General features: G+C 40.0%; 1 protein-coding gene across 11 annotated transcripts in view; it reads right to left on the bottom strand.

Moving 5' to 3' along the window:
• Window positions 1-20660, bottom strand: part of FHIT (fragile histidine triad diadenosine triphosphatase) — a 1429687-nt gene that overhangs the window by 1080791 nt on the left and 328236 nt on the right. The window contains exon 3 of one of the 11 annotated variants that reach the window (XM_082727542.1): window positions 1496-1608. The exons of the other annotated variants lie outside the window; for them this stretch is intronic. The gene's annotated coding sequence lies outside the window, so the exon portion shown is untranslated. The remainder of the gene's footprint in view (window positions 1-1495; window positions 1609-20660) is intronic. 11 annotated transcript variants of the gene reach the window in all.

Below are 20660 nucleotides of genomic sequence, written 5' to 3'. Positions count from 1 at the left end.
TAGGGATATATAAAAAATAGTTCAAACATCTACTTCTGTTTTTTTATTTCATTAAGTGGATGTTTAAAAGAATACATTTAATTCAAACTCTGGCATGGATGTCTTCACTGCCTTTTATTCCTTCAACAGAGTGTTCCAGAGCACATCTGTTACTCTTGGTTTGAGACATGGTACTCCCTGAATCACGCATGATGCTATCTCTGGAAGTTGTCTCTGAAAGCACAAGTACCCAATGATATAACCAGCCTTTTCTTTTAAATAACAATTCCTCCTCCTACAGGCATAGATTCTGATATTCATGATAGAACCATCTCTTGTATTGCTTTTTTAAAGTAATCTTCAGAAGGTCATTATACAATATTCACTATGTATAACTGTGAAGCCACAGCCCCCAGAACATGACTAATTCCATATTCAATTTCTTTACTCCTTTTTTTATTGATCTCCACAGACGACCTTCACAAGCACTCAAAATGAACATTGCAGAAGGCCATTCAGCCCACTGTAAGTGCCCACAGCACCTGAAAGGACCCAAACATAAAGAAAGGATAATAAATTTGGGGGAAAGCAAATGTCACCCCTGTTGGTGTTATAATGCAGTTCTGGCTTGAGGATAAAATGTCAGTTGATTTAATGATAGACTTGACCATGTGCTTCATTACATCTTTTATCTATTTATCCACTAATTAGTAAACCTGAACTTTCTGAAAGACAAAGAAGTACCTATTTTTTTGATGTATTATAAACACTAATAGTGAAAGACTTGTTTTTGCATTAGAGTTCACTTCCAGTGTATTTTCTGCTCCATATACAAATAAGCGTTCAATTTCCACCCTCCAAATATGTTAAACATCATCTCTTCCTCAATGTCCTCAATAATACAGACAGCAAAGACATCTTTCTGTAAAATTAATTTGGGGCCCAATTACCTTAGTGTGAAAAAAAACCATAACACCAAACAAAAGCAAACACAATATCCAAATATCTTAAAATAATAATAATAATAATAATAATAACAACCAGGCTGAAGGAAGTGTAAATGCTCAGATTCACCAGTGGGACCAGAATGTAAACTGCTTGTTTGTAATTCATCCCAATCATCCGGCCGCTGAAGTCTCCGGCTCCCACAAAGCATATGGCAACCTAATAAAACTGACGAACCAAATGACTAAGCCTGAAGTGCTGGAACACTGGGATATCTCATACTCGTGTCAGGCCAGTTCTATTTTTCACCTCCCCTCTTTCCCTAACTTTTGTCACAGAAAGTGTTTTAGACTTTCCTTGGCAGTTAACGACCCTGACAAACATGTGTGTTTTCACTCCCTTGTGCCGTGCTTCCAGGTTTGAAGTGCTTTATCTGTAGGCAATCCCAACGTCAACAGCAGTCCAAGAGTGATTTAAACCTACAGAGCTTTCTTTTCTGTCAGTTTTTTTTTTTTTTCCATGTAGCAAGATGTCTGAAAGTAAGCCATCTGGTACCAAGATGGCGCCTTACTGTGTCTTTAATGTCCCACGCTCCTTCTATCTTTTAGTTCTGCCATCCTTAGGTGGAGCTTTCACTTTTATTGTCCTGGATGCTGCTGCACCACCAAGCATGGTAGCCTCACTCTAGGAAAGAAGGGGGAAACAGCAAAGGGCAAACCACAAAGAGAATGTGTCAGTGGAGTCCATCCATTTCTAAAAGCTATCCAGGAAGTTCCATCTGGTGACTTTCACATACATCTCTCCAGCCGGAAATGGATCACACAGTGTCTCCTAACTGTAAGGGACTGTGGGAAACTGGACACTGCTGGTCCAAATGAAATCCGATTTTAATGTTAGAATGGAAGGGTAGGAAATGGATCTCAGAAAGGAAACCACTAATATCTGGCACACAGGTGTGTATGTGTAATGAGAGAAAGGCTAAGGGTCTCTAAGGGTCTCTAGACATCTGAGAGGCTTAAAGGAATTATTCAAAATTGCTTTTGTACCAGGGAGCTAGGGAGCTAGTCACCTCATTAGCTTCCATTTCCTTATCTCTGAAAATGCCTGCAATGTCTTACTCTTAGACCCTAATTTAGTAATTTTATAATTATCATTTCTTAATGCAAACATGACAATATCTGTTCTCCTTCTTTCCTAATGGAACCAAAATGTTGAAGGACAGACAGCAACATGCCCAGCTTCAGATAACAGGTTATGACTGGTCTAAGCCAATCATGGCAACGCTATTTCCTTTAGCCATTAACTGATCTTCAGTAATGAGATTGTGAACTAGTCCTAACCAATGAATGGGAATAGATTGGGGCTTCCATGAACGATTTCATGTCTGAGAAAAAGCCAGAGCTGTATGAGGAGAACACCACCCCACATCCATGCCTCTTCTTTCCTGTTTTGTCACATAGAAACTTTGTGTTTGGAACTACGGTAGCTATGAGATAACCATGACAATGAAGCAATAAGCCAAAAGAGGAAAGACCATGAGAATAAAAGAGACTAGGCTCTTCATTACATCACTGAGCTATCAAACTAATGCTAGAAGCTTCTACCTCCCGTGGTCTTGTAAGCAGATAACTATCTTTATGAATTAAGCCAATATTACTTAAGTCTTCTGTTACTTGCAGCTGAAAGCACTCTTAATTCAGACATCACGCTAATATCAACCTCTACTTCTTATGGGGTAAAAGTAATGACATTCAATCTTTTATCTTTATGGCACCCCCTTATGGTTCTCGTACTCAGTGGACCTGCCACAACATAGAAGGTTATATGTTCTCCTCTTCCAGCCTTAAGGAACTCCTCATCTAAGACTGACAATATAAATGAGCTAGAATCAAGGTGAAACCAAACCAAAAGAAGTAAAAGCAAGCAAGAAAAGCAAAGAATCAGATAAATTCCATGCTAGGTAACGTGAGGGTATAAGCTTAAAGAGTCTTATTATTTTTGGTGGGAAGATGCATCACCTTGGCTTAGAGGAGCAAAATTAAGTTGTAATCTTCAGGGTGTGTCAGTTAAAGTGTTTGATGAAGACTAAAAGGAGACTGTACTCCACATTTAATTTGGCAGAGCCTGTGGTGGTGGGCAGGGAAACTGTGATGGAAATGTCCTGAAGGCATCAACCAAAATGGTAAAGCATCCAAAGCAAAAAAGTTTGCTTCTGAGTGGACAGAGGTGGGTCAGATGGCGATATAACTGATGTCTTCAAAACTACAAAAGGCACAGATACAGGAACAAGGGCTGATTCACCAAATCCAAGGACTGCAGAATTACAACAACTTCGGGAAAGACTTCAGACTTCTCTCTCAGCTTCTGGTTTTCCTCTGTTTAACTCCTTCTCTAGCCAAAGTGCAGCCAAGTGATCTTTTGATAATTTAAGTATTTCATACCCTTCCTCTCCCTAAAGATCTGCAATAGCTCACCATTGCTTTTGTGATTAACAACAACAACAACAACAACTCCAAAACTTTACCAGCAGCCACAAGGCCTTTCGTGATCTGCCCCTGCCCATCTCACCCCCTTTATCTCCTACCACACTATCCCCTCCATGCCCCAACCGGCATCTTCCTTCAGTGGGTAGATTCTATCCTACTCTCTGAGGCTGCGAGCCCACACAATACCACGGGCACCTTCACTTATCTAATGGCTACTCACACTTGGCTTCTGAGATTATACTCAGTTTTACAGGGAGGTCATCCCTCACCACTCTCTACTCCAAAGCCAAAGTGGTATACTTCCCACAGCACTCTCTTCTTCTCCCTTTTTAATATTCATGACACTTGGAATTAATTGGTTAATCACTGTCTTCTCCTCTAAACTGTAAGAGCCATGAAGGCAAGGACCATGTCTGTCTCTTCTACAGATTCTGGCATATAACTTAGCTTCCATATATACACACTGAATGACCAGTGGTAACTTACCATTATGCTGATGCCATCCTGGAAGGGAGGGCTTTCAACAGTTCAAGGACACATGAAAAACAGACTCATGATAAATTAATGAAGACAAAACACTTATTAAAGATGGTTTTCGTGAGTGGGATAAACCTTTATCCTTTTTCTATTCCAGTTAGAAATCAAGGGAAAGTCAGTATCCCTCCAAACATGCCTGTGGTTCTGTACAACCAAATTTAGAGCACAAGTGAAGGAGTTAGCCCTGGATTTGGATCCCAGCATTTGTACTTCTCAGCTGTGTGATCTGACATAAACCTCTAATTTCTCTAAGCCTCAGTCTCATCATCTGTGAAATGATAAAACCTTTCCAGTAGGGGCTTATGGGGATTAACTGACATGATATATGGAAAGTCCTTACCCCAGTGCTTGCCACGAAATGAGCATGGACTGAACATCAGTGGAGGTTCTTTGATAATCTGGCCATTATTATCAGAGGCAGAATATAAATATGACTGGATTGAAACTGTAAAAGATTATTAAATGTTACACAGTATTGTTATGGATGTTGCTATTGTTATTTGTGGCCCCAAAGTACCTGCGCTCACCAGGAGCACATGGCTTCCTTGCAGGTAGGTGGCTGTATATCTCAGTCACTACCCTGGCCCAACGCCCAGCACAGTGCTTCTTCACACATGGTGTGATGCAGAAAACACTTTCTGAATGGGTACTTGAATCAAAGGTCTAAAATTGTGTGATAAAGCAGACATTCTTACAAGAAAAAAGAAATGAAGAGAAAGGCAGTGTTCAGCAGACGAGGAGATAGGAAAGAGGAAGAGGATTGTTTTCATTTTCAAAAAAATAGTAAAAGCTTTTAAGCAATAAAATTAGAAGTTCAATTTTAATGGCACAAAAGAGAACTCGTTGAGAGTTTTGTGCTATGATATGGTCTGAGCAGAAGCCGATAATGAAAGCAGCAGCATTCAGAACTATCACATCTGTGACCAGCTTTCAGACCCTGGAAAGTTGATTAGAACATTCCAGCAAAGCACTGCCCCCACATTCGAGAGGAAGGCTCTGAACCTTGCTCACACCTCTCACCCACTGATACTGCTTTCTCTACCAGCATGGCCTTGATCTGTTCTCTCTTCCGTCTTGTTCCATGACAATAATACCCAAAGTGCTTTCTACCCCTAAATGCAAGCTCGGGTGAGTGCCTTATTATAACCATGACATGTGACACAAGGCTTGCCACTAATATAAGATGAATAAGAATAAATTACCCAAATAGGACAGAAAAGTCATTCACTTAAAGAAAGGCCCACTTTCTTGAAATTCTGCGGCATTGAAACCATTTAGAGTTTGCTGTCAGGATTCCTAGCAGTGCTCATTACCCTGGCTAGCGGTCCCCCTGGACTACTGAAGGCTTATATGAAATATATATAATCACGGGCTGCAATGCCTAAGTGCAACAGGATGATTTAAAAGCACTACGATAGCCTTCACCCATGATATTCATCTCTTCCTGTCTATTCTTTTGTGATCCAGACAAAAACTTGGAATGCAATCTGTATATTGATATTCCCTGAAAAGGATTTCAGCAGCTCTTCAGGAATGATGGCTTAAGCAGTTTTAGAAACTCAAACAACATTCTGCATTCACGGTGCCTAGAGCTGTAGGTTCTACGCCCTAAAAATGAAGCCCAACTAAGTGCAGCCTTCCACGCCTGCCCCAGCTAACCCATCCAGAAGTGGGTAAGCGCATCTCCTTTGGTGTAAGATAGACCTGGCTTCCCCTCTAGGCTCCCCTAGAGCTCCCCAACTCTACATGAATTGGACGAGGTATTTGGCTTCCCTGAGCCTCAGTTTCACCATTAGACGAATTAGGTTATGCATGCCTGACAATGCAAGAGCTCAGTAAATGTTACATATCTTTGGTATTAATGTTGCTGCTGGGGCTGTCATGCTTTCTGGCAGAGACCGTTTGTGCTCATCCAGGCCCACCACTGGCCAGGGCTCCCAGCTCCGAGACCCTTGGGTGGGGCCAGGTGACTGGATCCGGATCAATGCAATACGGCAGAAGTGAGGTACACCCCTTGCTGGAAGGGCCCACAGAAATCTTTCAGGCTCTGTTTTTTACAGTTTCCTTTTCCTTTCTCAATAAACCTGATGGCTACCTGCTGAAGAAGTTAGAACTACAAAGATCCCGGGAGATAATCTCCCAGGAGAACTGCACTTGAGACACACGTGGGACGGATTCTGAATCAATAAGACATAAACTTTTTTTTTTTTCTATTTAGTTACCTCAGGGTAAGGTGGTACCACCAGGCACCACTGATACTCTGGGCTTTGTCACTGTTATGGAAGGCTGTCCCATGCATCACAGGATGTTAAGCAGTGGCCCTGGCCTCTAACAGCCAGACGCAAATAGGAACCTCTCCCCTAATTGTGAACAACCAAAACTATCTCCAAACATTGCCAAATGTCACCAGGGTGAGAGGGGGTGCAAAATTACCCCTAGTGGAAAACTGGAAGATCAACTTCATTGTTGTCCTCACCATCCTCATTACTGACAGTCTGGTTCCTCACAACCCCTTTATAATCATAGTCCCGAAGTTCCAAATGTAGATCCAGGATATTTTTTAGGAGCAAATGTTAAATGGCACCAAAACTTAGAAGAAGACAAGGGTTCAAGTGATACATCCAGAGTTATAAGATACCAAAGAACAAAGTCAAAATCAAAATAAACAATAATTTTTTACAAAAGTAAAAATAAGAAGCTGCTTTGATCATTTTGGTAGCCTAGAACAAAATTACCTCTTCTACAAAGAAAACTAAACATCAGGGTATAGGGAGTTCGTGTGTTTATCAAATACATATAGAATATTTACAATATGACAGGCACTGTGCTTAACAGAAAATGGTGAATAAAACAGACATTGTCCTGCCCTCATTTAGATGAAAGGTAAATAAAAATATGGCAGACTTTTCTTTTTTTTTTTTTTTAAAGATTTTATTTATTTATTCGACAGTCAGAGATCACAAGTAGGCAGAGAGGCAGGCAGAGAGAGAGGAGGAAGCAGGCTCCCCGCTGAGCAGAGAGCCCGATGTGGGGCTCGATCCCAGGACCCTGAGATCATGACCCGAGCTGAAGGCAGAGGCTCAACCCACTGAGCCACCCAGGCGCCCCATGGCAGACTTTTCTAACAGCCTAAACATAGCTACTACCTGACCACCATGACAGGCAGAACTCTAAGATGCCCCTGGAGGGCATCTTAATTCTTCTTACTCGGGTGTTTCTTTGAAGGGATTCTGCAGGTGTAATTTAGATTACTAGACTGATGGCTTTCATGTGGGGAGATTATCCTGGATTACCTGAGTTGTCCAATGAAGTCACATGAGGCTTTAAGAGCCCAAGTGGAAGGTAGACAAGTCAGTCAGAAAGAGATGGTAGAAGAAGATGAAGGAGAGATGTTGCTGATGGGAAGTAAGAGATTCCAAACATGAGAAATTAGATGTGTCATAATAGTTCTGAGAGTTAGGAGCCACATGTGAGGACTGAAGAGAGGCCAGGTGGAGCTCAGGGTCATCCCCAGCAAACAGCCAGCCAAGGAAAGAAGGGTTTCAGTCCTATTGCCACAAAGAAGTGAATTCAGCCAACAATCTGAGCTTGGAAGTGGTTTCTTCCCAAGAGCCTCCAGAATTGAACACAGCCCTGCTGACACCTTAATTTTAGCTTCACAGGATCCATATTGGATCTAACCTACAGAAACTGTAGTAAATGTATATTGGTTTTGGCCAACATATGAAGCTCACGAAAATTATTACAGCAGCAATAGAAAACTAATACACCACTAATGCCTTAAATATTGCATGAGAGAATAGGCTGAAGAAAGTCAATATTATACTATGTCTTTTCCTTCATCAGTCTCAGGTGTGCTAAGTATTTGATAGGTGCTCATTTGTGGACTAAATGAATTCATTCCTCTGTTCACTCATTTGTTCAAAACTGAATATTGAGCACCTCCTCTTTGTTAGTCCCTGGGTGAGGTATTAAGGATACAATAGTGAAAAAGATAATGTCCTTTACTTCTAATTGCTTGTAACAGAAATAGAGGCTAGAAATGCGTACAGCCAACAATAAAACAGAGGATGTACTAAGAACTTTAACACAACTTTAATAATACATATGATCAAACTATGAATGCAGGATAACGGAGCAAGGAATAAAAATGACAGCTAACAGTTATTGAATACTTGTCTCACTCATCTTTACAAGCCAATGAGGTAGAACCATGATCCTTCCGATTTTGCAGAAGAAAAAGCTGGGGCACAGGTAGGTGCGGAAATCAGGCCCAAATCACAGTCAGGAGGTGATGGAGCTGGGATTTTAACCCAGGGGTTCTAACTCCAGGGCCCAGGCTTTTACACACAACACTGTGCTCTCTCTCAATGCAGAAGAGTGGGGTGGCTCCTGAACAGGGCTTAGATTTGGGAAGGGTACCTTTATCAAAGAAAGAAGGGACAGCAAAAGGAAATATCATCAGTAAAGCCACAGACTTGGGGAAAATGTGCATGGCATGGCATGGCAAATCCAAGGAACAAAAGAGGATATCAGGGTGAAGAAGGACTGATGGCAGATGAGATTGAAGCATTCATTGTCCTAATTTGAAGGTCTTGAATGAATCAGTTGTTTGATTTCATTCGGAAGCTATCAAAAGAACCAATTAAGAGCATGAGAAGGCAAATAATTTCCAGCAACTTGAATATGATTTGTAATATGAATACTTGAATATGATTGTTTGAGGGGATATTGGTGGATACTCTTAGGCACCCAATACATAGCCCTTGAGTGTAATGATACTTACTAAAACAACTTAGAAAATACCATTGAAAATACAGTGAAATCCTAAAAGATTCTATTGATTCCAAGGAACCAGGAAAAAGTGCAGATGCACGCAACAATTCAGCTCTATCTTCCATCTGTAAAGCTCTTCATATCCAAAGCCATACAGTTACTGCTCAGGTTCTGAATCATCTTAGTTCAAAACAAAATAGGCAGTAAATCTGTATGTTAACTTGGGGAAAATTTCTTGATAGCAACAAACCAACTGTTCAAATCAGTAGATAAACATGGCATATTGAAAAGAAAGTATTTGTTGATCAAAAACTCAAATACTCTTCCATTCTTTTGCCTGATACAGAATCATCACATGCATTAGGCATTGTAATCTGTGGTATTTACTATGGTAGCTGCTCATCATTATGCAACTATTTAAATTCAAATAAAGTCAATTTAAATACAGTTTCATTCCTTAGTCTCACCAGCCTTTTTTTTTTTTTTTTAAGATTTTATTTATTTGACGGACAGAGAGGCAGAGGAAACATAAGCAGGGGGTGTGGCAGGCAGAGGGAGAGGGAGATGCAGGCTCCCTGATGAGCAAAGAGTCAATGAGGGGCTCAATCCTAGGACCCTGGGATCATGACTTGAGCCGAAGGCAGACACTTAATCAAGTAAGCCACCCAGGCACCCCAGTCCCACCAATCTTATGGTCAAGTGTTCATTAGCCATGAGGCTCATGGCCACTGTACTATTCAGCACACATAGGAAACATTTGCACCATTGTAGAGATTTCCTCTGGGGGAAAAAAAAAATACTTATTTAGGTAAAAGTAGTGATTTCTTAGAAATGCCTAATGTGATTCAGTTTATCTTTAATTTATATAATTAAATTGATCTATTGTGGGGTCTTATGAGGTTCTGAATTTTTGTTTTAATCATCTATATGTATCCCATTCCACTTAGTACCTGGAGACTTTATACCAAGAGATTCTCAATAGTCAAGACCAGGCAGCTATTAATCACCAGCTCTGTTTCAAGCTCTGTGCTAGGTATTTCACATCTTCTAGGTCGCTGAAGACTCATGATGCCCGGGAAGGCATGGTCATCCCCATTTTACAGATTATGAAACTGAAGCAAAGAGAGGGCACCACATCTTTTCACAGATAAAACTAACATTTATTTCTTCCCAAAGAGATCCACTTGTTCCCAGAAGAAATAAGAGTATACAGTCTGAACAGCTAAGCTTTCCACAAATGAGGTTCACTTAGAGGGAAGAGTCAGAGTTCTTTTCCATACAATTCTGGGTCTTTTTTTTTTTTTTTTTTGATTGTCAAAATCATCCTGTTCTGGCTAAGTGACTCAGAGAAGTATAGGGCAAGGAAAAAAAGAAAGTAAGTCTGCCCAGCTAGAAACACTGAGTCAGATAGGCATACCCTCATTTCCCAGAGGCCCCATATTTCTGCCTGGAAGATTCCCAGGGTTAATTTGTTCAAACTTCTCTTCTCCAGTCTCTGGAATTGAATGTACTGGACATTCACTTCTTTCCTTTGTTCTTTTTTTCTCTCTTTATTCAGTTTAATTTTATTTTGAGAGAGAGAGAGTGAGTGAATATGTGGGGGTTGGGGGGGAGGGGAACAGGGAGGGGAAGAAACTTAAACAGGCTCCAAACGAGCAGAGAGCCTGAGTTGGGGCTCAATCTCATGACCTTGAGATCATGACCTGAGCCGAAATCAAGAGCCAGACACTTACCCGACTAAGGCACCCTGGCACCCCTTGACATTTATTTTTAACCTGATTTTTCCCTTCACAAAAGCATGGAGGGTCTGATACCCAGCTCTAAGATGGCATCCCGTAATTTTCACCTCTAGGCAGGCATCTCCTACACAGAATAGGACTGACCTGTGTAACCAATAGGATATTGCAGAAAAGGTGTTTCCAAGGCTGGGTCTTAAGGGACATTAAAGCTTTTAGCTTGTTCTCTCTGGAGGAAGCCAGTCAACACATAATAAGGATACTCAAGTAGCCCATAGAGAGGAGCCACAATGGAGGTTTCCCTTCAACAACCCCCACCAACAGGAGCCATGTAAATGAGACACAAGCCTTCCCATGACTGTAGACTTGGCTAACAGAGACCTAGAAACAAAACCACCCAGCTAAGCCTGTCCCTAATTCCTGACCCCAGAAGTCATATGAGATAATTAATGTGTATTGCAGTTTTAAGTTAAGGCAGTTTGCTGGAACTCACTATGCAGGATTAGATAACTAACACAGGTTTTGCAAGCTTTGTCCAGTGGCAACTCTACAGATGAAACATCTCTCATGCTGCTCCATACATGTAGCTCTCTCACCATAATTATGTCTTCTTTTAGCACCCAGGCTGTAAGCCTTTTGCACACAAGCACCACGTCTCATACGTTGTTGCATTCTCCCTTCTCACGCTTATTGATCAAATGAGTTCTTGTGACTTTTCTTCTTCCCCTTTGACTACTAAAATCATTTTCCTCAACTCTAGGGTCTCTTCTCTTTGGGGTTCTTTTTTTCCCCCCCAATTGAGCAAAAGCCAGAAAAATTGAACATGTTCTATCACAAACACAGGGTGTGCCTGGCACTCAGCACCAAGTGACCACACAGCCTTTTCAGTGACCAGAGAAAGAGTGCAGGGACCCTTGATTAATATGTTATGAACGCCTCCTCCTGTCAGTAAGCTGTTACACCTGGTTGGAATAAATTACATTAGCAAATTTGCTTTTTATATATTTCCCTCCTTCTGAATATAGGCTTCACCCATAAACTACATTCATTCAACATTTACTGGATATGCGAGGCAGGCTGGGTGATGCAAGGACCATCTATTGTCTGTTTTCAAGGAACTCAGAGTCAAATACAGGAAACTTGTCATAAAGATGCAAATATTTACTGATATTCACTTACATGCCTAAATAGTATATTAACAAATCAAAGACAGTGAAAGCTAAGGGCCAAATGAATGGTATACACCAGGGTTAACAGATCTTCAAAGGGACAGGTTATTGCTGTAAGCTGAATTGATCAGGGCAGGCTTTATGGAGGAGGAACAAAGCCATAAGAAAGTCTAATGATGGTAGATTTCATTATAGATGCTACTGGTTTCATCCAGTTGTCCTGAGCTTAGAAATGCCTGCACGTCTCAACTTCTCATGGTTGGGCAGAACCACGTGATTAGCTGTACCCAAAGGGGTTCATGAGAAAATATAAACTTTCTTTCTTTCTTTCTTTTTTAAGATTTATTTCAGAGAGAGAGAGCTCGGGGGAGGGCAAGGTGAGAGGGAGAGAAGCAAACTCAGCACAGAATGTGGAGCTGGCCGCAGGGCTCAATCCCCCAACCGGGAGATCATGATCCAAGCCGAAATGAAGAGCTGAATATTCAACAGAATGAGCCACCCAGTAGCCCCAAAGTATTTCTTTGCAGGGTTAAATCAGGGGAAAATCCATGTTTAATTCCCCAATCTCTCTTCACTAAGAATGTAACATGGTCTAGTTGGGGTAGTCACAGGATGCTGGAGGCTCCATCGGCTGGGTTCCCTGAATAGTTACAATGAGCAAAGCCCGCTGACGACCTGGGTTGAACACGTTCCATGAGCCAGAAATAAACCTTCCTTTATGTTACACCACTGGGATTTCGGGATTAATTTGTTATTGCAGCATAATCTAGCCTCTCTTAACTAAAACCGAAATACTGTCAAGAGATAGCTGATAAGCTTTAAAGGTGGAGAAATGCAGACAATGGTAGAAATAGCTTAAAAGCCATGTGTAATATGACCTTTCCAATGACAAATCGATGTACACATACTAGGACATAGTTTGTTAGGACATAGCTTAAAAGAACTGAAGGTTTTTAAATAAAAACATAAAGAGGGTTGGAAAGCCAGCAGGAGAATGAGCTACTGCCCTCGGGTGATCATTACAGACCCCCGAGTAACAGGATTATTGATGCCTTGGCCAGCAGCATTCCTTTTTCTTCACTTTCTTTTTCTTCAAGATTACAAGTCATATATTTCCATTTGGAAAACAGTATTTCATAACCTCTAAACCTAACACGAGTCCTGTGAAACCCTAGTCTACAGCTGAATGGCCAAAAATAAAGACTTGGAATTCCTTCAAAGCTATCCCATTTTACACAGCAATGCTTTCTCTCTCTACCAAGAAAGTGTTCCTGCGTGATGAATTCGCTTCTCTCGCTGTATATTACACTTACTGCTCTATGCCTGTCACTCCCTATTCTCTTCCTAGTTGTTTGTGCCTTATTAAATTCAACACTGAGGCAACCAATAAGAAGGAAAGAGGCTCAAGAAGCTCTTTCTTTTATAATCAGAGCTCCCTGTTTTCTAGGAACAAATAATATTTTCCAATCAATTCATGGGTGGAACTCATTGTCAATTCACTTATTTTGCAACGTACTGTTTCTCCACCGATAGCAAATGGTCTTCAGTGAGGACATGGTGATATATTTTCGCTGAATTTTTCATACGGACATTATCTCTCCCATGTTACCTCCTCAAATCAAACCTCTTTGAAATTGATTTGCAAATAGAATTTAAGAGTCTAAAGATAAAATCAAATAGCCTAGCCGTTCCTGCCGATTATTCCCAAAGCAATGCTCCAAGCCAGTAATCTCAGGATATGCATTACAAACATCAGGTAGAAATTCAGAGGCACATCAAAGCTCCGAATTTATTTAAATACTGGTGTGTTTGTGGGTAGAGGGGTGAGAGGAGTGAGGGAGGAAAAGAAGGTATTTCTGAAAAAACTTATTTTAATTCTTTACATTTAGAGTGTCTCAGTCTTTAGCCTTTAAACACTGTATTAGCACAGCTTTGAAGGGATTTCCCAGGTTAACCAAGTCCCAAAGAACTGACCTCAGAGGAGTCCCTTATCTTAATAAAGTTTCTGGCAACTCAACAGGCAAAGTTGAGTTGTGCAATTTTACTAGAGATTCAAAATTCCCTGAAAACAACAAACTTGACGATCATACCTGTTTCACCTAAATCCTTTAACTCCTCTGGAACATCAATCCTTCTGATTTATTGAGGAGTATAATTCTTATGCCATTGTTTTGCAGCGCAGAATGCATTAGTAAGTCTCTTTTGTTCTTGGGAAAAGTCACCAAGAATTTTTGTTTCTGAGGACCATCTCTCCTCATCAGCCCACACGCTGTAAAACCTACAAAAGCAACTCACCTACCCATAATGACCCCGCCAACTAACAGGATTTTGCTTCACCACAGGGTTCTCAGCAATTTTTTTTTAAAATAGCCAACTTTTTGGATTACAGAGATACTTTCAACTTTTAAAAAAAATAGTCAACTTTTTGGATCACAGAGAGACTTTCAAAATGCCACTCTGTTTTTAAAGGGCTCTGTAAAAAATAGGAAGGTGCCCAGGATAGGTGACGTAACCAACATGTCATCCAAGAACTTAAATATCCTACTGTGTTTTTTAAAGGGATTATGATGAGGCAGATACCAAAGGAGCTGAAATCAGTATTGAAAATCTCTCTGATGATATGAGCAGGCAAACACATTTTGTAAAAGCATGCCAAAAAGGACTGTATGTCATACCTGCTGTGTGTCCCTTGGGGTGACACACTCCAGAAAAAAGGCTGCTCTAACCGCCTGCTTTGCTTCATTTGTTGTATGAATTCCCTGCTATAAGCAAATGCTTTCAGTTGTTTCTCAATCTTCATGAGCAGTTGTTGAAAAAAAAAAAAAATCCGTAGGTATTAACTCCACACATATTAAAAATTTATAGCAGGAAGGAAGGCAGGAAGCTAGTTTTCTAACATGAATTGTCCAGCTTGGGGCTCTATAATCCTGTAATTCAATGTGATGCCACTATACTTTGACTCCAATAATACATACTTTGTGACAGAGACACCTTGGGGAAAAGGCAATCAGGTATGAGATCCTTCTCCCTTTGTCTCACAGCCCCTCCCTCACAACTTCTTTTCTTCTCTTTTTAATTCTTCTACCCCAAAAAAATCTCAAGAAGCAAAAATATACGCCTCTTGGTATTTCTCTAAGCTGGCCAGTTGTGCTTCCAGGTTTCTGGGATTATTGAACTCAGAAAATCACGCCTCAAAAATAATCCCATGTTATTTTCAAAAATCATTTTTCTGAGTCATTAGCCAATAACACCAATTTTCCTTTTAAAAAGATAACAAAACATAATCATCATTTTTTGAAAGCAATCCTCACTCTGAATGATTCAAAGAGAATACAAATTTAATGATCACCCTGAGAACCCAAGTTAATATACCCCAGGAAATAATGATAAAATTTATGATAGCCTTACAATTGTTTAACTCTTTTCAGGAATCTCTGAATTATAGGGTAGTAACATAACCAAGGACTGGCAACAACTCACAGAAGTCCAGAAGAGTTTTGCCTTTGAGTTTGTAGACAAAGATGCTTAAATTGTTCCCCTGCGAAAAATAAAGATTATTTATTATTTACCTTCCTGTGCCTCAGACAGTCCTGCAACATGCCTATAACTCTTGTGTTCTGAGGTTTGAGCTTCAAGGTTTTGGCATACATGGGGAAACTAGTAGGGTAGTGCGCCAGCCAACTTGGTTTTTGTTTTTTGCCTGTGTTTTGTTTTGCTTTGCTTTGCTTTGCTTTGTAGGAAGAGAAAAAGAGAGAGAGAACACTCCCAACAGCTTCATAAAGAAATCTGCAAAGCAGCACCAAAGTGAATGACTCAGAACACAGAAGGATACAATTTTTCCCTCTACGTGATTATACTAGGAGGAAGAAAGATTTGAAACCATTGAATGATTTTTCTGATAACCACCTCTGGCTCTCTCTAAAGAGACACATGCAAAGTTGGGCAAGTTGTTTTCTGTCCTGTCAGGAAAATATTTAGTAACAGCCTTGTAAAAGTAAGTACTCACAGCTGCCCCAGGGAGCTGTGGATTTGTTTGTAATGTTGTTTCTTTCAACAAGTTCCTTTGTTGCTTTGTGTGTTCTCCCACAAAAGCCTGGCCTTCTTCTCCAGATAGATTTGCCATTCTCTCTGCGTGAATACTGTCTGAAAGTACACACACCAGCCAAGCTGGCTCTATCTGACTGTCCTGGCACTACAGGGTCCTAAGAATGACCTACAGAACAGGAATGGAGAAATTCATATTGCCTGACCGCAGGGGACGTGGTGAAGATTAGCAGGCAGGTAGCTGTACTGTCCTACAAAGGAAAAAGCTCTGATTAAAATACTAAGTATCAATTTTATAATTTGCAGGTGAAAAGAAGTATTACCTGGCTAATAAGTGCTTCTCATTTCAGAAATTATTTTTGACTAGCAAACTCCTTTGTAGAATTTAGATAAACTTCTGTGATATATAGACATTTGAAGAGAAACCAGAGCAGCTGGGATTGGTGTAATAGAATTTTTAAATGTGGTAGGTCTGGGGTGCCTGGATGGCTCAGTCAGTTAAGCATCTGCCTTTGGCTCGGGTCAGGATCCCAGGGTCCTGGGATTGAGGCCTGCTGAGCAGGGAGCCTGCTTCTCCCTCTGCCTGTTGCTCCCCCTGCTTGTGCTGTCTCTCTGACAAATAAATAAATAAAATCTTTTTTTAAAAAGTTAAAAAGTAAAATGTGGTAGGTGACATTGGTCACTCCCAAGCAATTGCCTAAAAACTTAATATCATGGGTCATGTATAAGACATATGTTAGGGGCATCTGGGTGACTCAGATGATTAAGTGTCTGCCTTTGGCTCAAGTCATGATCCCAGGGTCCTGGAATCAAGTCCTACATTGCACTCCCTGCTGAGCAGGAAACCTGCTACTCCCTCTGCCTGCTGCTCCCCCTGTTTGTGCTCTCTCACTCCTGTTCTCTCTCTCAAATAAATAAATAAAATCTTATAAGACATATGTTAAACATTATCCCCATGTCCCAACTATATCAGATCAAAAACCCCATGCATTTTTTTAAGGTATGAAATTATTGAACTTCATTGAGCACATTTCCACTTACTACCTCTGTAACCCTTGAGCATGATATGGAGCCTCTGGGAGTCCTTTCCTGATCTATATAAACAATGCTCATGCTAATACCTACATTATAAGGTGGTGAGATTTACGAAAGAGTGAAGTAAAACAGAGGCTGGTATTTATTAACCTCTAAACAAATGTTTGTCACTGTCAGTGCACTTCTGAAAAGGCTCTGTATTCTTGGTCTGAAGACTTTCTTCCTCTAACGATTCTCCTGGGCTAGTGACCAAATCCTTGAGTAGATTTAAGAGTTCTGCGAACCCTCTGAAGCTTAATGTGGGGCCAGGTATGTTTTTTCTAGGAAACCCCATCATATCTTTTATCACATTCAGAGGTTAAGAATCACTGCCACAAGTCACCTAGTTTAACTTTCTCTCCCTTCATCTTCCGCTGGAGAACCGGAGACCTCTTTCATGAAGAGGAGCCAGGGATAGAGCAAGGAGCAGAGCTTCAGGGGCTGCCCTGGCTCCACCCTGTCCCAGCTTCCTGTAACCTCCTCTCCCAGCGCTGTGATCCTAGACCCAGCTCCCCTCTGTCTCAGTGCATCCTCCCCTCAGGATTAACCATGGACAGGGCAGGAGGATTTAAGAGTATCTGGGGCAATGCTCTGAGTAACATCACTGTGTGGCACTGAGATGTCATAGAAAGATCATGATCTTTGAAACAATAAGGCTTGTGTTTAATTCCGCTCTACCACTTACTGGATGTATGACCTTGGAAATGTTTACTTCATCATTTCTTTGTCATCTATAAAGCACAGTCAATAAGATTTATTTTCTGAGTCTATGAGGAGAGAAATGAGATAATGTACAGAATATAGAAAAATAGCAGCATATGTCTGGCAAGAGTGGGTGTTCAACAATACTGTCTTCTCGTTCCTGGGCTTCAACTTGTATACCCTGGTCACCTGCCTAAAACCCAAATCCCTCGAGGGATGAGCTCTGGCCCTCATTGGCTTGATCCCACTACCATGTGCCAACTGGTTCACTAAGCTTGTTTTTTTGTTTTTTAAATATAGACTTGTGTATTTATTTTAGAGGAGGGGAAGAGAGAAAAGCAGCCTCCCCATTGAGTGTATAGAGCTTGACACAGGGCTCCATCCCAGGACCCTGAGATCATGACCTGAGCTGAAATCAAGAGTCGGATGTTCAACCAATTAAGCCACTCAGGAGCCCTGATGTGACCACACTGTGATCATAAATTACTGACTTTGCAGCTACATATGGAAACACAACCTAACCTCAACCCACTTGAGAAGGTATCACTGTTCCTTTAGCAGGTAAGGGATTTTTCAATCCTCTGACAGATAATATTAAATAGATCATATATCATTGAAACCCATGGTGTTCACATGTTTTGGTTAAGTTAGGCACTGAGACAATCTGAGTATTTGGTATCAAGTATCTGTCATCTTTAAGAAAATGTATACCACAATTAAGAACCTAACAGATAAACTCCGTGATTCCAGTTTTAAATGTGTAATTGGTTACTGACTTATGATTTTAGGTAGAAAGTTTCAAGAGAATTTGACTATAGGTGGTACTGAAATGTTTAAGATAATTAGAATTATTAGGTTTATGAATTTAGTATATTTGACTCAAAATATGGTTTAAAAGCTTGGAAGCTTGGTTAGGATTGTCAGCCGGCCCTGCCAGGCATCTAAAGTATTTACAAAGAATGTTAAAGTGTTAAAATTCTAAGTGTATTTTCAAATTTTGATAAAGAAATGTAACTAAGTAAATGAAGAAGATTAGTTAAGTGAGTTTACTCTTTTATGGCATTCATAAAATGTAAGAAAAGATTTTTAGTTAATTTAAGTGCTTTAAAAACTTGTTTAAAAACATCTAAGTTTAACAAACATTAATTAAAAAATCAAACTAGTATAAATTCACCATTCTGCATACAAAAGTGCCCCTTTAGTCACTAAAAACTCACACTGACAATCCCATAAGCAAGAGCAAGCAGTCCAAAGCATAAATCTGGTCATGTCATACCTTAGCCTAGAATCCCCTTTGGTTCTCCGTTACGCTTAGGAGAAATCCCAAACTCCTAACCAAGGTCTATGAGGCCCTGTAAAATTGACCCCCAAACACTTACTCTACCTCTTCTTCAATTATCTTCCTCCTTCCCCAACACACTCACTAGATCTAGACACGCTGGCTTTTTTTTCCTCCGTGGTGCATCGCAAGTTCATTACTGCAGCAAAGCCTTTATATTTGCTATTCTCTCTGGAACACTTCTCCCAAAATTTTTTAGTGGCTGGCTCCTGTTTAACATTAAATTCTCTGCTCAAATGTCACCTCCTCCAAAAGCCTCCTCTAACTGTCCCTTCCTCCAATAATCTCTGACACAGTAATATAATTTAAATTCTTAGAAATTGCGTCGATGTCTGAGTTATTGTGCTCATTTATTGGCTTACATATTTATTTTCCTTCATCCCCAAATAAAATAAAAGATCAATGAAAGTAAAACCTTCTCTGTCTTTTCTAAAATAGTGCCTCACACATACTAGGTGCTCAATAAATATTTGTCATATGGATGAATAAATTTAAACAAACAAAACTTGCCTCTGTGCTAAATGCTAAGTTTTTTAAAAAACATACCCCTTCATAACATTGAGTCTGTAAGACCCAATTAATGGGGGTTATTTGACAATATGATAACATTACTTCGGGGTTAATGTCCATGAATTTCTGAAAATAGGCCAAATGCCAAGCAAAGCGTACAAGGAAATATGGTCCCTCCCCAGGACACTTACCATCCAAATTATAAGCATTCAAAAATCTTGGCAAGATGCTTATGCTAATAAGAAAGTGATCCAATATTCATGAGAATTTGAAAAGCCATTATTTTTGCCTGAAATCATTTTGGCTTTTCCATAATTAATATGTCATTATCATCACAAGGCTAAGAGATCAGGATGATAAAAGTATTGTTTCATACAACACTCATAGGAACAATGGTGTTTCACAATATACTACAGTGACTTTTGATAAAGGAAAATAATCCCAAATCTGAGGATAACAAATGTAGAAACTGACTAAACAGAAAGAAGATAGAAACAGCTGGTATCAAGACAGAAAGGTAGGTGTGTAAGCTAATCTAGGAAAGGAAAACACGTTCTGGAAATACCTGGGAAGAGACAAATAACAAAAACTCCTGGGTCACGGGAAATAATAGGATCAGAGTCCTACCTTCTGTACCTGGTGTTCCTTCTTTCATAATTTGGTCAAGGAGAAATTGTTCTTGAATGTCTGCTAATCCATTCCTCCATTCTCTCAATTCTCTATCTCTACATCCAACAAGAAAGGTGAGTATTGTCCAAAGTACAATATAGTTTATAGCAACTGGTAGAAATGTCTGCTCAGAATTTCAGTTTATAGGGCACCCTAGACTATGACCCAGCATGAATTGAAGAAGCAATTAGATCAACAATATTACAGCATCTTTTGTTAGACTGACATTTGCAACCATTACTAATGGTGCATATTTAAACATTATATATACATAAAAGAACTCTTAGGAAAAAGTTTAGTTAAGAAATTGTTTGTCCCTCCTGACAAAGTGGCAGGTTTCTTTTATAGCTAAAGGTAGTCATATAACTTACTTGTTTGTTGTTGTTTCTTTTCTTTCTTTCTTTGTTTCTTTGTTGCCTTGGTCATTCAAAAAGCTCAGAGCCCAGACCAGGACTATTCTTAGTTTAGATTGTCTAAAACAACTTCCTCCCTTCTCCTTTTTCCTGCTTTGACTTCAAATGTACAGATCTGTTTAGACTTTTTTGTGGCTCTTCTTTCCAGATGTGTCTTTTCTTATGAGTTGGTAGAATTTGCTTTGGAAGTGTTTTGTGATAAAAACAATGAATAATTTAGTTAAATTTTGAAACTCCATTTTACCAAAAAAGGTATGTGTTGGGTTCTTACCAGATTGCAG

The sequence above is a fragment of the Mustela nivalis genome (genome assembly GCF_964662115.1).
Source record: "Mustela nivalis genome assembly, chromosome: 1".
Classification (NCBI taxonomy): Eukaryota; Metazoa; Chordata; class Mammalia; order Carnivora; family Mustelidae; genus Mustela; species Mustela nivalis.
The sequence above is the reverse complement of the archived record's forward strand: the minus strand, read 5'-3'. Positions and strand labels throughout refer to the sequence as shown.